Here is an 18,000-nt window from a genome sequence, read left to right as displayed (position 1 = left end):
AGAAGTTAGGGAAGAGATATCAAAGACGTATCAGAAAAAAAAAACTTACCTGAGCCTATTTGTTAAGTGACTGTAACTAATGTTAATTATGATGTAACCTGATTGACTCCCTGGAGGATTGATGCGTGTATAAATATAAGGATCCCTTCTCCCGCCTCAGCCGTGCGCTAGTCAGTGTCTTTCAGCTCAGGCAGAATTCATCCATTCTCACAGAAAATGGGGCAAGTAACTATTCTGCTGATAAAAGAGATTTACTACCCGATTCTCGCAGCCATCGGTGTGCCAGGTGAGCCATTTTGAACTGTTTGTTGTTAATCGCTGTTAACTGTTTCACTGTTGGACAAGGTAACGTGTTTCGCGGATGTCAGCATTGCACTCTCGGCATTTACTGAAACGAACTGGTGAACAGCAGGTCCGCGTTCCCCTTAATCCGATGATTTTACTGATGTGACAATTATATTTCAAGTTCCAACAAAAGGATTTCAGTCGATTTCCGGACCACTTGTCACTCTGCGCAGTGTTAGCGCTGCAGCAGCTCATTACACTGTGTGGGTAGGTTTCCCAGGAAGTGACTCACATATTAATCCTACTCTCACACTACTCCGTCTTGATAATCACACTGAATGTTAAATTGCTTTCAAAAGATACCTGCATAGATATTTCAATCAAACACTGGAGAATTATTTATCTTCTCTCTCTTTCTTACAGCGAACTTGGTGACAATTGTGATTCTCTTCCGAGGAAATTGCGGACTTTCCAAGTGTATCTCTGGCTACATGGTGGCCATGGCAACAGCGGATCTACTGGTCATGATCATCAATATAATTGTGTATTATATTTTTAGTTATCACTTCCCACTTTCATTCCTCTGCCACACTCCCGTGTGTAAGTTCATTTTATACATAACTGTTGTCACCCTTGATTTGTCTGTTTGGTTCACCGTCTCTTTCACATTTGACCGTTTTGTCGCTCTCTGCTGCCAGAAGTTTAAAACACGTTATTGCACGGAGAGAACTGCGGCCGCGGTTACAACAACGGTCTCTGCTCTAGTGTTGTTACAGGGGATCCCATTTTTGTTTGCATATGAACCTCAGCAAATAATTAACAAAGTGCAGTGGGGCTGCCGGTCAAGTGTGGCTTTTTTTTTCCTCTCCTCCGGGTGCAGCGTACGTCTGGGTTCACAGCGCATGGGTCGTTTGGCTTCCTTTTACTTCCATTGCCTTGTTTAATTATTTAACCGTCGGACGGATTTTAGTGGCCAATAGAGCCCGCAGGGGACTCCGGAGTCATAGCAGTGAGAATCAGAGTGATCCAGAGATGGAGAAGCGAAGAAAATCCATCATTTTACTCTTCAGTATATCGGGGACTTTTGTACTGTTGTGGTTGACAGCTGCCGTGAGTTTTGTGACTACTAGACTGACAAATACGACTTATTACCGAGGCGACCGCACAGACCCTGGATATATCGCCACCGAAACCGGAGCAATGCTGAAGTATTTGAGCTCCTGTCAAAACATGTGTATTTATGCAGCGACCCAAAGGAAATTCAGAGAAGAGCTGATGAATGTGCTGAAATCTCCCTGGACACGAATTCTGAGATTCGTTGGAAATTGGGAACAAAAAGAATGAAGGCAAACGAGAGCTTCCTATTTTAACTAAAGTTCCATTTCAACTCATGTTCCAGTGTAGAACAAGCAGCTTTCTGGTTTTGGAAAAATGTTGGATTTCTTGTGTAAACATTTCATATTATCATCGTATCATAATAGGTACAACACAGGAGGAGGCTATTCGGCCCACCGTGCCTGTGCAGGCTCTTTGACAGTGCTATCCAATTCATCCCATTTCCCGGCTCTTTCCCCATAACCCTGTATTTTTCCCCTTTAAATATTTATCCAATTCCCTTTTGAATGTTACTATTTCTTCCACTTTGTAGCAAAGATTTGATGTCTGCATTGCTTTCGTTTTTCACGCTTCTTTCTCTGAGTAAACATTGCCAATTCCTGGAAATTTAGCACATTTCAAGTTCAGGGATCAACGATAACAACAATGAGATTCAGCAGTGGAGAGGGTCATATGGGCAACAGAGGTAAACCGTCTTACACTGCAGGGACTGGGACATATGGGCATCAGAGGTAAACCGCCTTACACTGCAGGGACTGGATCATATGGGCATCAGAGTTAAACCGCCTTACATTGCAGGCACTGGGACTTATGAACATCAGAGGTAAACCGACTTACACTGCAGGGACTGGGACATATGGAGAACAGAGATAAACCGCCTTACACTGCAGGGATTGTGACATATGGGCAACAGATATAAACCACCTTACACAGCCGGGACTGGTTCATATGGGCAACAGAGTTAAACCGCCTTACACTGCAGGTAATGGAACATATGGGCAACAGAGGTAAACCGCCTTACACTGCAGGGACTGTGATCAGACGCGCCAGTTTAATTCAGTAAAGTTTCATTTGGTGCTGAAACAATCTTGCGATCGCTATTATTGCTAACTTTCTTGGAAGATTGGTGTGAATATTGCAGGCGTGGGTCACACTGTCGGATAATATTTCTCATTGACAAATTCGTGTGGGACTCTTGTCACGTGGTGAGTGTTCGAATGGTGGAAACAGTCGGAATTTGGCTCATCAATGTGACGTTTCACATCTTTTGACTCAGATACTTACTTAAAATCTCTATTGTACGCCGACTGGTGTCTCTCACTAATCAAAAATTTGAAGTCTTCTCTTATTGTGTGCTGTCGAGAAAAGTATGATCAGTAATATCATTCATATTCTGTCTCAATCAGTCTCTCAAATAAAATGGTAAAGGATTGTAAAAATGGATTAATTTTCACAAAATTATTAACTATGACATTTGATGCAAGTGATTTGCAAAGAACACTTCCGGAAGTTCAGGTAAAATCAAACTGATACTTAAGAATTCTAACTTTGGCTGAACATTTACAGATGATCAGAAACATTTTTTGATAATTAAAGGCTTATCATGTGGTCGCATATTGTTCGAAATGATAATTGAACTAAATAACATCATCTTTGAATCAGTTACAAATTGTTCATCGGTAATCTCACCTCATTCTGCGAGGAACCACAAGGAATGGGAGCAGACTCTCAATGGAAAGGAGCTGAAGAGTGTGGATGAACAGTGAGCCCGAGGGATCCAAATACTTAATTCCTGGAAAATGTGTTTGCAGGTGAATAGTGCCATGAAAAAAACAACATAAATTTATGTTTGATAGACATTGGCATGGATCTCAAGAATAAACAAGTGAGGATACATATTTACATAACGCTGCGAAGCCCAGCGTTGGGAGGCCAGGTGCAGCTTTCTTCGACTCATTGTGGAATAGCCATTGAATCCGAAGGGAGCGGACAGCTTAGATATACCAGGATGGTGCCATTGATCAGAACTATAGTTATGATGAGGGATAAAATACTGGGACGATTTGCATTGTGTTGGCCAGGGGCTGTAGAAAACTACTGAGTTTAATTCGAATTGCTAACAAAGACACTAACTTTTGAACTGAAGTGACCTGGGGTTCAGTCACTGGTCTGAACTGGCCAGAACTGGTTTAAAAACGTTCCGCTTCTTCGATCGACAAAGGAGCTCTGATGAGACACCAGTCCTTATTTAGAAAAGGAGTAATGAGGTGATGCTACCTAGCCCCTAGGAAGAGAGCCAATCAGGGGATGGCACTGACCACTCTACCAATTTTAAGCCAACCGGAGAAGACAGCATCATTCGAAAAGACAGGATTGAAGTTGAAACTGAAGAATTGCAGGCTTGGTGGCAGTGTGTTTGTGTGGGAGACTCCGGAGACCAACCAGCGTTGAAGTAGAACCCTACGTCAGGGACGTAGAGACTACGTCAGGGACGTAGAGACGACGTCGAGAGCGATGGAACGAATTGCCTGGCCAGCATTATCTCTCCTTTCCGGGTAATATAAGATACTTTCCATTCTGTGACTACTCAGGGAGTGTTCGTCAGAGAAACCTAGTGGGTGTGCGTTTAAATCTTAATACTCAGGGAGTGATAGTCAGAGAAACCTAGTGGGCGTGCGTTTAAATCCTAGTTTGAGTATAAAACTGTATAACCTGCTGTAAACTGCATGCCTATATCTAACCAGACATATAAGCGGTATGTACATGATCTAATAACGTTAATAAAGTGAATTGAGAATTAAGAGAGAATTGACTGTCTCCTCTGTGTACTAAGCCAAGACCGTTACCGGTGAAAGCTAACAGGAGATTTAATAGAGGTTTAAAAAATATGAACAGTTTTGGCAGACTGAAAAGGGAGAGAATATTCCATCTAGTTGGGAAGCCTGCGATAATCATAGAATGGTTACAACACAGACGGAGGCCATTCTGCCCGTCGAGTCTGTGCCACCTCTCTGAAAGAGCAACCCAGCTAGTCCCACTCACCCGCCCTGTACATGTAGCCTGCATTTTTCCCTTTAAGGACTTTTCCAGTTCCCTTTTTAAAGCCACGATTGAATCATCCTCCACCACCCCCTCAGGCAGCGCATTCCAGATCATAACCAATAAAGGGTGATCTACTTAAAATGGTCACAAGGGAATGAGCAGAGCGGTTAGTAGAAAGTTCTTTATGCAAAGAGTTGCTGGAGAATTGAATGTTTTGCCTCAGGGAATAGTTAAGGGAAAATTGGAGGAATATTTGAAGCAGATGAAAATAAATGTCTGTGGAGACAGATGAGGACAGTGCGGATAGTCGGTGTTTTCTGTATCAAAGTGTCCAGCACAGATGGGATGGGGTGAGTAAAATGGCCTGCTCCCGCCCAGTAAACTTCGTGGGCACCGGGCGATCAACTTTCCTCCCTATACCGAGGGAGGACGAGACTGATTCCCCGGCAATCCAACATTACTTCGTTCACTAATCAATGTATTTCTTAGTTTCCATGGACATCACCTGATTTGTACCCTTGTTTCCTGTATACTTTCAGTTGATAATTCCTCGCCCTGCAGCCACATCCACGTAAAAGGGGGTTTGAGAAATATTTGGAGAAATAATTGCCGCTCAGGGAGATGCTCCTGTCCCCTCGGCTGCAAAGAACCTTCGCGGTTCCACCAGCTCCCGCTCTGTTACCGAGCAGCTCCCTCGGGGCGATTATAAATAGAAAAAAGGCAGCGTTTTAACCAGAATGGAAAGATTTTTACTCAGCTCAATGTTTGATTTGGATTGATATTTTTCCAGTAATTGCTGCGAAATTACATTTAATATTTCACAACGTCTGACTGAAGCAAACTGGAAGGACGGCGGATTTTCAATCCCTCCATATTGATTGTTTAATGTTTTCTTTCTTTGAAAATAAAATGTCGTCAACACTTGCCTGTATGATAAAAAAAATCCTTTTGCATAACTGTAATTTGCAACACATCTGAACATATCCTCACAATAAGCTGTGAGATTTATCTGAGTGTCCCTATTTCTTACAGCGAACCTAGTGACAATCGTGATTCTCTCCAGAGGAAATGGCGGCCTTTCCAAATGTATCACTATCTATATGTATTATTGTATCAAATATTCAGTAAACTCTTTCCACATTCATTCCTATCTTACACTGCCATTTGGAAGTTCATTGTGTACATGCAATGTAACAACGTGGGTATGTCGGTGTTGTTTACAGTCTCGTTCACCTTTGACCGATTTGTAGCTATATGTTGTCAGACGTTTAAAGCGAAGTATTGCACAGTGAGAACTGCGTCGGCGGTTATAACAACAGTGTCTGTTCTGATCGGTTTACTGAACATCCCCATTTGTTTTGCATTTGAGCATAAACTAATAATTAACAACATTCCCTGGGGTTTAAGCCCCAAACTGAACTTCTTTTCATCGACTGTAGGTGAAGCGTATTCGTGGTTAGTAATTATTTTGATGAAATGGATTCCTTTTGCTTTGATATTACTGTTTAATTGTTTGACAGTTAGACGCATTTTGGTGGCCAATAGAGCCCGCCGGGGATTCCGGAGTCACAGCAGTGAGAATCAGAACGATCCAGAGATGGAGAACCGAAGGAAATCTATCATTTTACTGTTCACTGTATCGGTTAGTTTTATACTGTTATGGCTGACAGTTATCGTGAGTAATTTAACTAGTGGTCCGGCCGTGCATTACCGACCCGATTATGCAGCTCCTGCGTACATCGCCATTCAAACTGGATATATGCTTGTGTGTTTGAGCTCCTGTACAAACACGTGTATTTATGCAGCCACCCAAACCAAATTCAGGGAAGAGCTGAAGCAGGCCATGAACTTTCCTTGGATATTAATTCTGGCATTGGTTCAAAAAAATGGAAAAAAGTCAGCTTTCTATCCTAACGAGAGCTGAATTACAGTCCGTGTTACATTTTAAAATGGCCGTCTTTCTGCTCAGATGAAAATGATTTGTTGTTGTGGAAATGATTTGGGATCAGAAAACAATCTTCCATTATGTGCCCTGTGGATTATATCTGCTGCTTTCCCAGGGTGAACAGAATCGTTTCCTGCTCAAACAGCGCATTTCCCGCCCAAGATTCAAAGCCAACAGTCATGATTCTGATTCAGCAGTGGAGTGGAACATGTGTCGTCAGCGTTAACTGTGAAATACCGCAGGTTCTGAAATGATACGCAGCAGTGTAATTAATAGATAAAGTTTTTTGTGTTTAGTAAGAATGAAAGGTGTTAAAATCATGGTTATTTGAATTTTGTTCTGCAATGTTGATGTGAATGTTGGAGACGGTGGTCATCGCTCCCCATGGTCTCCTGGCCCAATGGAACGGGGTAGTGTCTCCTGATGTGTGTCAAATAATGGAGACAGTAGAAACTGGACGCATCAATGTGACGTTAGGCATTTCTTTAACAGATAATTACTGAAAATCTCAATTGATCATCAAAATGTTGGAATGTTTTAAAACGGAAACAGATCATTCGATCCAACCAGTCCTTGTCAGCCTTTACCCTCCAGCCAAGAAAATAGATCGAATCACTTTACCCGCCATTCCGGAAAATCCCTTCAACCTATTTTATTCATCCATCTATCCAATTTCATCATGAACATTGACGTAATTTCTGCCTCTGTAATTTTCGCAGGTTACTAGCTCTCCGTGTAAAAAGGTTTCTCCCACTCTCAGTTCTAAATCTCTTAACTTTATTCTGTTATCTTTAGCTTTTAGTTCCTGATCCCTCAAGTATTCGAAGCAGTCCGTTTCTATCTATCCTGTACCATCCCTTCTTATTTTAAATCACTTGGACACAACTCGCCAAAAGATATCAATCTGCTATCAATACACGATCAAATGAAAGTCAGGAAAGTTCGTTCAGGCAGTTAATTGATATATTTCTCTTAGAGATGGTTGTGTCCTGGCCTATACTGAACAATGAGAAGAATGTATTTGAAGCTTGGCCACTACACGAAACATCGTGGTGGTGCAGGGGGTTATTCTAATCAAACATCTCCAGAGTCCACGATCTTTTGAGAGAGAGCCAGGAAGGGCAGGAATGGCTTGTATCATATGTCTGGTGCTGCATGATCTTGGTACATCGCTGTGTTTGCAGACCCTAACCCTAATGCAGTTTTGCCCAAGAAGCAACCAGCATGCGATATGCACAGATGCATTTGAAGGGAAGCTCGATCAACACATGAGGGTGGAAAGAATAGAAGGTAATGCTGATCGGGTGGGATGAAGAAGGATGGAAGGAGGGTCGTGTGAAGCAAAAAGACCGGTATATGCCAGTTGGGCATGTTTCTGTGCTGTATATTCTATACATTTCTATGTAATTCTGTGATGAAGCTGCAATGGAGAACGGATCGAAGAAGACATGGTCAGACACGCTGACAATACCACTGCACGAAATGGTTAATGTGGCACTGGACAGCATGGAAAACCAGTGGGTAGAGATCTGTGCAATAGAATAGACCAAGACAGATGCATAATGCTGATGAGATATTGTTTAGTGTTGGCCTTAAATACTCTAACGCCAAAAAAAGAAGGCACTGCAAGGAAATCGTCAATCACACTGTCCTGAAGAGTGCTAATGTGATACTGTATTGTTTTTCCCTTATATTGTAGTAATGTTCACCTTTAACCTTTGCTGTTATGCAGGGAAGCATCAGTCAATTGAAAGTACTACTGGGCTGTTGGGCCAGGGCTGACCTTGCAGCAAAGGTCAGTTTCAGGATGACATAATGACAAACTTAATTCAAGACGAACCATTACATACTGATTCATAAATTTCGGAGAATTTTAATCATTTGATATTAGTGTTCGAAAACACGTAGTTCTTCAATTGAAAATATCCTGCATACATAACCAATTTAATTGGTACGAATGATACAAAAATAAGAATGTACTTATTGTTAGAGGTAGAATTGCATGAGTATGGATCAAGGGTGAAACTATCGATGGTATAACGAAATATGCGAATTATACTTGTTCGGCCAATAAAAAACGAGCTCGGTTTGTAAGTGAAATTACCGTTATTGATAACGGATAAGTCAATTCCATTCTCCTTATGTGGAGTTGAATTTTAACTCCAATATAAATATGTGATTCATAATTGTGTTTATTTCAAGGAAGAGCGAGTAAGAAAAATGTGTAAAAACTGTCTGTTTGTAATGAGTATTCGGATTTGTAAAGTGCTAAGATACTGAGCTCAGAACTGTAAAACGGTTGAATCCCCAACTAACCATCATCAGGTGTGGTTGTAAGTCCAAACTTTAAATGTATGCTTAAGTAATACTGTATGTACCGTTTGCTTAATAAAGGTATGACACCTCATTTCAATGTTCAAGGACCTTATTGAAAACCTTTCGCTAACAATAGCCTTAGTACTTGCATTGTGAACGGCCTTAATTTATTAATTGTGATTAAGTGCCCCCTTCACCCGTCACTCTTTAACGTTCCACTTAATCCTGAGATTCTCCAAAAGCAAAGTCCACATGGTTGCAGGTCCCCGTGGATCCCAGGCTGTGCCTATCCGGCTGGATTGGTTCTCCTGGGAAATGGTGCTGGGTTATGTGCAGTCCCTTGTAATAGGCACATTCCAATTTAACTGAATTCAGACGACCAACGATATTTAAGGCATGAGTCAGGCAGCCGGCAGAGCTTTTAATTCTATCGATCAGCCATGTGTCTGCAGCCAACTACAATCGGGAGAAGCCGATGTGTAATCAACCACTTCATCCAAAGTCAACAGGTAAACTAGAAAGCAAAGTCATGATCAAATAAACCATTGCATTGCCGAGTCCAATTCAATCCCATATAGTTGTGGTTCCCCGTCCCCTGTTCCTTATCAAACTATTGTTCTTTTCCAATGAGTTTCTCTATTTCTTTATTTCTATTTGATCAATTATTGTGTTTCCCTGACATTCCTGTCTCCTCTATTTCTAATTAAACAGTTACAGTCTTCCCGTGTCGCCTATTTCTAAATATGTGGTTGTTGTGTTCTGCTTGTCCCCATTACTAATTTAACATTTGTTGTATTCTCCTAATTTCTCCAGTTTTCAATCTTTAATTAAACAGTTGCTCTGCTCCTCCGAGATTCCACTTTATTCTATTTCCAATTGAACAGTTACTGTCTTCCCCTAAATTCCTCTTTCCTCTCATTCTAATTAAACAGTTGTCATTCTGTGAAATTCCGCTGTCTTCTGTTTCTAATAAAATGGTCACTGTATTCCCCTAAATACCCTTGTTGTCCATTACTAATTTCACAGTTACTCTATTCCCCTAAATTCAACTGAACATTATTTCTAATTAATAAGTTACTGTGTTCCCTTAAATTCCCCCCTTTTCTATTCATAATTAAAGTTAATCTAACCCACTAAATTGCCCATAATTTTATTTCTAATGAAGCAGTTCGTGTTCAGCTAGATTACTTTGTCCTCCATTTCTAATTAAGCAGTTGTAATGTTCCTCTAAATTCCACGATCTCTAATTTAATTATAGAGATTGAGAAATGAGCTTGTACCATAGATCGACCACTCGCTCACTGAAATAAAGTTTCTGCAGATTAGTTTTGAATTTCCCCCGCTTCAAGCACAGGCCATGCCCTCGGTTCTACTGTTCTGGACAAGGTGAAACAGCTTGTAATTTTTTACATTAACTGGCGGAGTAACCGTACTTTCCCGGACACACTCAGGTCCTAGATATTCCTGGGGACTCTGTATGTTTGCCAGAGGATTGTCAACACGAAAAGGGTAATTAAACTGCCGGTGCTAAGTTCAGCTACAATTCAACAGTTTCAGTCGTTTAGATAATATGTTAATTCGGAATCTATCAGCCACTCTCTTAGACCTCTTTATAATAAAAAATAGACTTATCCTGTTCGATAAATCTCACTATGGAAATCTGACTTACTGGCACACTCTAGGTCACTACAAGTCACTAAAAATAAACGCCGTGAGTGGCCTGCAGGATCCCAATCGATTTAATGTTTGTTGAGTAAATTGCGAGTGGCCAAGTCAAAAAGGCTAATGGAATGTTGGCCTTTTTCTCAAGACGTCTGGAACACAATGGGGATTATGATATGCTTCCGATGGACAGAGCCTTGGTCAGATCCCACCTGGAGTACTTCCTTCGGTTTTGGGAAGGATGCATTTGCCTTGGAGAGGGTGCAGCGTGAACATCGCCTGAAATATTCAAAGCTAACAGAGGTCCGATCTCCTTGAAACATGTAAGATTCTGAGGGGGCTTGACAATTTGAATGCTGAGAGGCTGGTTCCCTGGCTGGAGATTCTAGAACTTGGGGGCATAATCGCAGGATTTGTGTCGGCCGTTTAAGTCTGAAATGAGGAGGAATCTCTTCACTCAGAGTGAATCTTTGAAATTCTCTACCCCAGAGAGCTGTGGATGCTCAGTAGTTGAATATATTCAATTGTAAACAATTTTACAACACCAAGTTATAGTCCAGCAATTTTATTTTAAATTCACAAGCTTTCGGAGGCTACCTCCTTCCTCAGGTGAACGATGTGGAACGATTTTCCACATCGTTCACCTGAGGAAGGAGGTAGCCTCCGAAAGCTTGTGAATTTAAAATAAAATTGCTGGACTATAACTTGGTGTTGTAAAATTGTTTACAATTGTCAACCCCAGTCCATCACCGGCATCTCCACATCATGAATATATTCAAGGCTGAGATGGATAGAATTTTGGACTCGAGGGGAATCAAGGGATATGGAGATCGAGCGGGAAAGTGGAGTTGATGTCGAAGATTAGCCAGCATCTTATTGAATGGCGAAGCAGGCACGAGGGGCCGGCTCCTGCTCTTATTTTTTATGTTCTCATGTTCAACAACGTGTCGGGAGAAGAAAAGATAAAGTGTTGCATGTTTAGTATAGTCCCAGTCTGTACAACAAGTGGGCATAGACTCAGTTAAAATAGGAAGGGTTAAAGACAGTTTAGATTTAAGTTCTTCACAAAGAATGTTTGGAATATATAGAATGGACCACCGTGGAAAGCAATGCGGGCTGATGTATCAGTTCGTTCATGAGTCTGGGGTAAATTGAAAGAACAGTATGAAATATATTATGGGATGTGACATTATCGGTGTCCTGCGCCGGTCAGATAAAACCGAATTGCCTTTCCCGATTATTCATTCCTACATTACCGTGTATTCTATCTTGTGATAAGGCCGTAAAAACGTAATACATCAGCCCAATGGAATAATCTCATACAACTTACATACCCCATGATATATTTACGGGAAGAATTTCTATGCATCCACTTAAGGAGCGAGACGAGGCACGGGGTCGGGCTTTCCCTTATTTCCGTCAGTTTTGCATCCAGATTCCACTTCAATTGGCAGAACCAGCGGAAAAGTTCAGAGAAGTTTAACCGTGTGAATTACGCCCGGAAACCAATTACATTTGTGTTATCCGCGATCTTTTCCGTTGGTTCAAGATTCGAATCGCAACATCAGGTCCAGCCCACAAAACTGGACACGTCAAAATTGCGAGATTCTGCCACTTGCACTGGTTCGAGAAGGCTCTTCAAATTGTGTTTAATTTCATAGGCGCACAGGCTAGTAGTCACATTTTAAAAGTTTTACATGTCAAAAAATATTCAGTTTACTGAGAAACTGACTACTGTAGACCAAATAATCTAATAAGTGGTTCAGTGTCGTTCATAAAGTCATTTTCAGTGAATTTAAATCGGGTTACTAACAGGTGCAGGACTGGGCACGCTGATTAAAAATGTTTATTATTGCTGTAAACCCAAATTCAGTTGTGTTCATAAAACTGAACCATGTTTCCCCACTGTTAAATACATCAAGGAACAGTTTTTAATGGACAGAAAACTGAAGAACCGATTACACTCAATTGAGCTGCACGATTGCTGTCAGGATTAGATTCATAGCCTGTTCTGGAGAAGTTAGGACACTAGGTGGGGTCAGATGCAGGGTCAGGGCGATTACTGAAAGGGGAGTGCCTCCACCAGTCCTGTCGCAATCGGGTCAGCACCAATACTGGGAGATTCCACTTTCCATTTGTAAAAAATGCTTTAATTGTGTGTGTTTTTTGAAACTGTCCAAAAAAAAATTCGAATTTTTCTCTAAGTCTGCTGTATCAGATAAGAAAACAACTTACCTGAGTCTATTTGTTACCTGTCTCACTGTTCTTACTGCACGTTCGAAAAGGTAACATGATTCCCGCGGAAGTCAGCATTACACAGTCGACATTGACCGGGACCGTCTTGTGAAAATTTGGTCCGCCCTTTCTGCGTTCCCCTTAATTTGATAATTGTACTGATGTGACAATGTTCTTTGCAGTTCTAACACGAGGACGTTAGTGGATTTCCGGACCGTCATGTCACCCCTGCAGAGTGAGCGCTGCAACAGCTCAGTAACATACGTGGGTAGCTTGCCCTGGTAATGGATCCAATATTAATCCTGTCCTCACAATGCTCCGTGTTAATAATCAAACTGAATGGAGTAAAATGCTTTCCAAATGCCTGCAGTATTTCAATCAGACACTGGAATATTATTTCTCTCCTCTCTCTTTATTAAAGCGAACTTGATGACAATTGTGATTCTCTCACGAGGAAACTGTGGCCTTTCCAAGTGTATCTCCGTCTCCATGGTGGCCATGGCAATAGCGGATCGACTGGTCATTATCATCAATATAATATTGTGTCATATTTTCAGTTATCACTTCCCACTATCACTCCTCTCACACGCTCCCGTGTGTAGGTTCATTCTATACATGCCCACTGTCACCCTCGATTTGTCTGTTTGGTTCGCCGTCTCCTTCACATTTGACCGTTTTGTCGCTCTTTGCTGCCAGAAGTTTAAAACCAAGTTTTGCACCGTGAGAACCGCGGCCGCGGTTACAACAACGGTCTCTGTTCTTACCTTTTTAAAGGACATCCCCGTTTTGTTTTCATTTGCACCTGAACGAATAATGAACAAAGTGCATTGGGGCTGCTGGTTTAGAGAGGCTATTCTCTCCTCACCTCAGATTACAGCACGCGGCTGGTTTCACGGCATCTTGCGCGTTTGGCTTCCTTTTACTTCAATTGCATTGTTTAATTATTTTACCATCAGATGGATTATAGTTACTAGCAGAGCCCGCAGGGGAATCCGGGGCCACAGCAGTGACATGGCTTCTTTCTTGATGGTTTGGCAAGAAATAGTTTGAGCATAACCTAATCGAGGGTTAGTAAATTAAATTCATTTATATCCGAAGTGGGTTCAATGCAAGACAGTTCATGAACCGAATCAGGCAACATTCACCCCAACAGATAAACCTGGAGGGAAAACCTCAGACAATTCCTTAGTCAGCAAATAAAGGAGGAAAGCAAGGACTCGCCTGGTTCCTCGGCATATATCTGTCAGTGTATCAAAACCCAGCTTTCCTTGAACAGGACCTCCACGACTTTGGAAAATACATGAATTCACAACACAGGAGATTCTGTGCGTCTGTTGCTGTGTACGGGCCACTTCTACAAAAATGTAATGAGTCTTACAACACCAGGTTATTGTCCAACAGCTTTATTGGACTATAACCTGGTGTTGTAAGACTCCTTACATTTGTCCACCCCAGTCCATCACCGGCATCTCCACATCATCACTTCAACACAATACAGTGAGAACTCCTCTGTTTGCACTTCAATAGAGTGCATCTAACTGCATGGCCATCTTTTGATTTTTTAAATTAGAGAGAGGCAGCACACAACAATGCCATTAAAATAACTGCAAGGTTAAATCATAGAATCATAGAAATTTACGGCGCCGAAGGAGACGATTCGGCCCATCTTCTTTGTGCCGGCGGAAATCAGTGTCCGAGGCCCAACCATCTTCAGCTGCTTCATCAATGACCTTCCCTCCATCATAAGGTCAGAAATGGGGATGTTCGCTGATGACTGCACAGTGTTCAGTTCCATTCGCAACCCCTCAGATAATGAAGCAGTCCGAGCCTGCATGCAGCAAGACCTGGACAACATCCAGGCTTGGGCTGATAAGTGGCAAGTAACATTCGCGCCAGATAAGTGCCAGGCCATGACCATCTCCAACAAGAGAGAGTCTAACCACCTCCCCTTGACATTCAACGGCATTACCATCGCCGAATCCCCCACCATCAACATCCTGGGGGTCACCATTGACCAGAAACTTAACTGGACCAGCCATATAAATACTGTGGCTACGAGAGCATGTCAGAGGCTGGGTATTCTGCGGCGAGTGACTCACCTCCTGACTGCCCAAAGCCTTTCCACCATCTACAAGGCACAAGTCAGGAGTGTGATTGAATACTCTCCACTTGCCTGGATGAGTGCAGCTCCAACAACACACAAGAAGCTCGACACCATCCAAGATAAAGCAGCCCGCTTGATTGGCACCCCATCCACCACCCTAAATATTCACTCCCTTCACCACCGGCGCACTGTGGCTGCAGTGTGCACCATCCACAGGATGCACTGCAGCAACTCGCCAAGGCTTCTTCGACAGCACCTCCCAAACCCGCGACCTCTACCACCTAGAAGAACAAGGGCAGCAGACGCATGGGAACAACACCACCTGCACGTTCTCCTCCAAGTCACACACCATCCCGACTTGGAAATATAACGCCGTTCCTTCATTGTCGCTGGGTCAAAATCCTGGAACTCCCTTCCTAACAGCACTGTGGGAGAACCGTCACCACACGGACTGCAGCGGTTCAAGAAGGCGGCTCACCACCACCTTCTCGAGGGCAATTAGGGATGGGCAATAAATGCCGGCCTTGCCAGCGACGCCCACATCCCGTGAACGAATAATAAAAAAAGAGCCATCATGCCTCATCCCACTTGCCAGCACTTGGTCTACAGCCTTGTACGTTGTGGCACATCAAGTGCATATCCAACCACTTTTTAAATGTGATGACGGTTTCTGCCTCCACTCTCCTTTCACGCAGTGAGTTCCAGACCCCACCACCCTTTGCATGAAAAAAATCTCCTCAGCTCCCCTCTAATCCTTCTACCAATTACATTAAATTTATGCCCCTTGGTTATTGATCAATCTGATATGGGAAATATATACAATTTAACACAATAATTAAAAATAATAAAGTTCTTATTTTTGCCCCAAAACTTTGGTATATCTCGTGACAGCAGTACTCCGTTTAAATGTGTATTCCTGTTGCTCTCCTTCGGAGAGTGAATGGACAAGAACTATCAATAGATTGGGAGAGTGAACGGATGGATATCTTTCATGGATTGTGGAAGTGAATGAACCGATATAATCAATGGATTGGGAATGTGAATGGATAGGATCCATCAATGGATTGGGAAAGTGAATTGACGGTAAACATCAATGGATTGGGAAAGTGAATGGACGGATACCGTCAATGGATTGGGAAAGTGAATGAACGGAAACCGTCAATGGATTGGGGAAGTGAACGAACACGTCCAACAACGGATTGAGAGAGTCAATGGAGGGATACCATCTAAGGATTGGTAAATTAAAAGGACTGATGCCATCAATGGGTCATGAGAATGAACAGACGGAGATTGTTAATGGATTGAGATAGTGAATAGTTGGAGACCATTCGTGTAACTTTAAGCTACCATGGGTATTGAAGCAGCACGGTCACCTACGGTAAGTATATGATACCAATGGTAGCGGAGGAGCAAGTCACCTCTAGTATAAGTGTAGAGGCACCACGAGTACTGGTCGGGCACTGTCACTTCCAATTTAATGTACGAGGACCAAATGGAGGAGAACGGTCACCTCTTGAGTAATTCTCGGGCTACCACTAGCACTAGAGGAGCGCCGTTACCTCTATTTTAACTACAGGATGCCTTTAGTACCAGAGTAGCACAGTTACCTTTTGTGTACGTGAAGGTGTACCTCGAGTACAGAAGGAACACGGTCAGCTCTGGTGTAAGTATAAACAACTATGTGTGTCGGAGGAGTTCGGGCATCCCTGGTGTATGTGTCGGTATTATTCGTACCGGAGGAGGACTGCCACCTGTAGTCTAATTAGGTGTATCGCTACTGCCAGAGGACCATGGTCAAAACTACTGCAATTGTAGGGGTACCTCTAATACTGGAGGAGCACGATCAGTTCTTGTGTAAGCGTAGGAGCACCAATATTACCGGAGCAGCAAGGTCAGCACAAATCTATGTGTAGAGTCACCACAAGAACCGGATGACAAGGGTCACCATTTGTTTCAGTGTCGGGTCTACCACTGATACCAGAGGGGCACGGGCACACCTAGTGTAAGTGCGGTACAGGAGCAGAATTGTTAGATCTAATGTAAGTTCAGGGGCATCACTAGCAGAGAAGGAGCACAGTCCCGCTCAGTGTAAATGTAGGGCTACCACACGTGCAGGAGCAGCACGGTCATCTCCAGTTTAAATGGAGTGAATCCGCTAGTACTGGAGGAGCACGATCACCTTTAGTGTTAGTGGACTGTACCAGTCGTACAGAGGAACACTGTCACCTCTGGTGTAATTGTGGGTGTACCGCTAGTACCAGAAGAGCAGTAAACTCTAGTGTTATTGAAGGGTTCCTCTACTACTGGAAGAGCTCGGTCACCTCAAGTTTGTGTGTAGGATTTCCAGAAGTACAGAAGGAGGACGGCCACAGCTGGTGTAAGTGCCGGGTACCACTTGTACCGGAGGAGGAATGAAACCTCCAGTGTAAGTGTAGGGGTTCCAACAGTACCGAAGGAAAAAGGTCTCCGCCAGTGTCAATGTAGCGGCACCATTAGTCTAGTACCGGAGGAGAACGGAAATCTCCACTGTAACTGTAGGGTACCACGAGCACCGGAGGAACATGGCGATATCTATTCTATGTGTAGGGTATCACAATATCAAAGGAACACTGTCACCTCTCGTGTAAATTCACGGTGCCAAATATACCGGAGGCGCAAGTCACCTCTAATCTAAGTGTATATATTCCACTGGTACCGGGGGCATATGGTCACATCTCGTGCAAGTGTAGGGGTAGCAGCAGTAGCGGAGGAGCAAGGTCGCAACCAGTGTAAGTGTAGAGACACCAGGATTAGCGGAGGAACAAGGCAACCACTCGTGTAAATCATGGGGCAATACTCGGATAGTAGCGGAAGAGAACGGACACCTCCAGTTTAAGTGTAAGGGTACCACCAGTACTGGAGGAGCACGATCAACAATGGTGTAAGTGTAGGGGTACCACTCGTACTGGATGAGTAAAATCAACAATAGTGTAATTGTAGCGGTACCAGCAGTACTGGAATAGCAATGTCACAATTAGTGTAAGTTGATAGGTACCACTAATACCGGAGGAGCACAGTTATCTCCAGTGTAAATATCGGGGCACCGCTCGTAGAGAAATAGCAAGGTCACCCCCAGTGTAAGTGTAGGGTATCATTCGTACCAGAGGAGAATGGACAGTTCTAGTTTAATTGTAGGGGCTCCACGAGTAAAGAAGGTGCAAGGTCAAAGTAGGTTCAACACCAGTAATGTTCGTGTAGGATCACCAACAGTAATGTTGGAGTAGCGTGACCACCATTAATGTTAGAGTACGCTCAT

General features: G+C 42.9%; 1 pseudogene; it reads left to right on the top strand.

The window, feature by feature from the left end:
• The first annotated feature begins 216 nt into the window (after positions 1–216).
• On the top strand, positions 217–1,629 carry LOC137313884 (probable G-protein coupled receptor 139; annotated as a pseudogene).
• Positions 1,630–18,000: the final 16,371 nt, after the last annotated feature.

The sequence above is a fragment of the Heptranchias perlo genome, unplaced genomic scaffold (assembly GCF_035084215.1).
Source record: "Heptranchias perlo isolate sHepPer1 unplaced genomic scaffold, sHepPer1.hap1 HAP1_SCAFFOLD_49, whole genome shotgun sequence".
In the NCBI taxonomy this organism is placed as follows: Eukaryota; Metazoa; Chordata; class Chondrichthyes; order Hexanchiformes; family Hexanchidae; genus Heptranchias; species Heptranchias perlo.
This window is presented reverse-complemented; position numbering and strand designations above follow the sequence as displayed.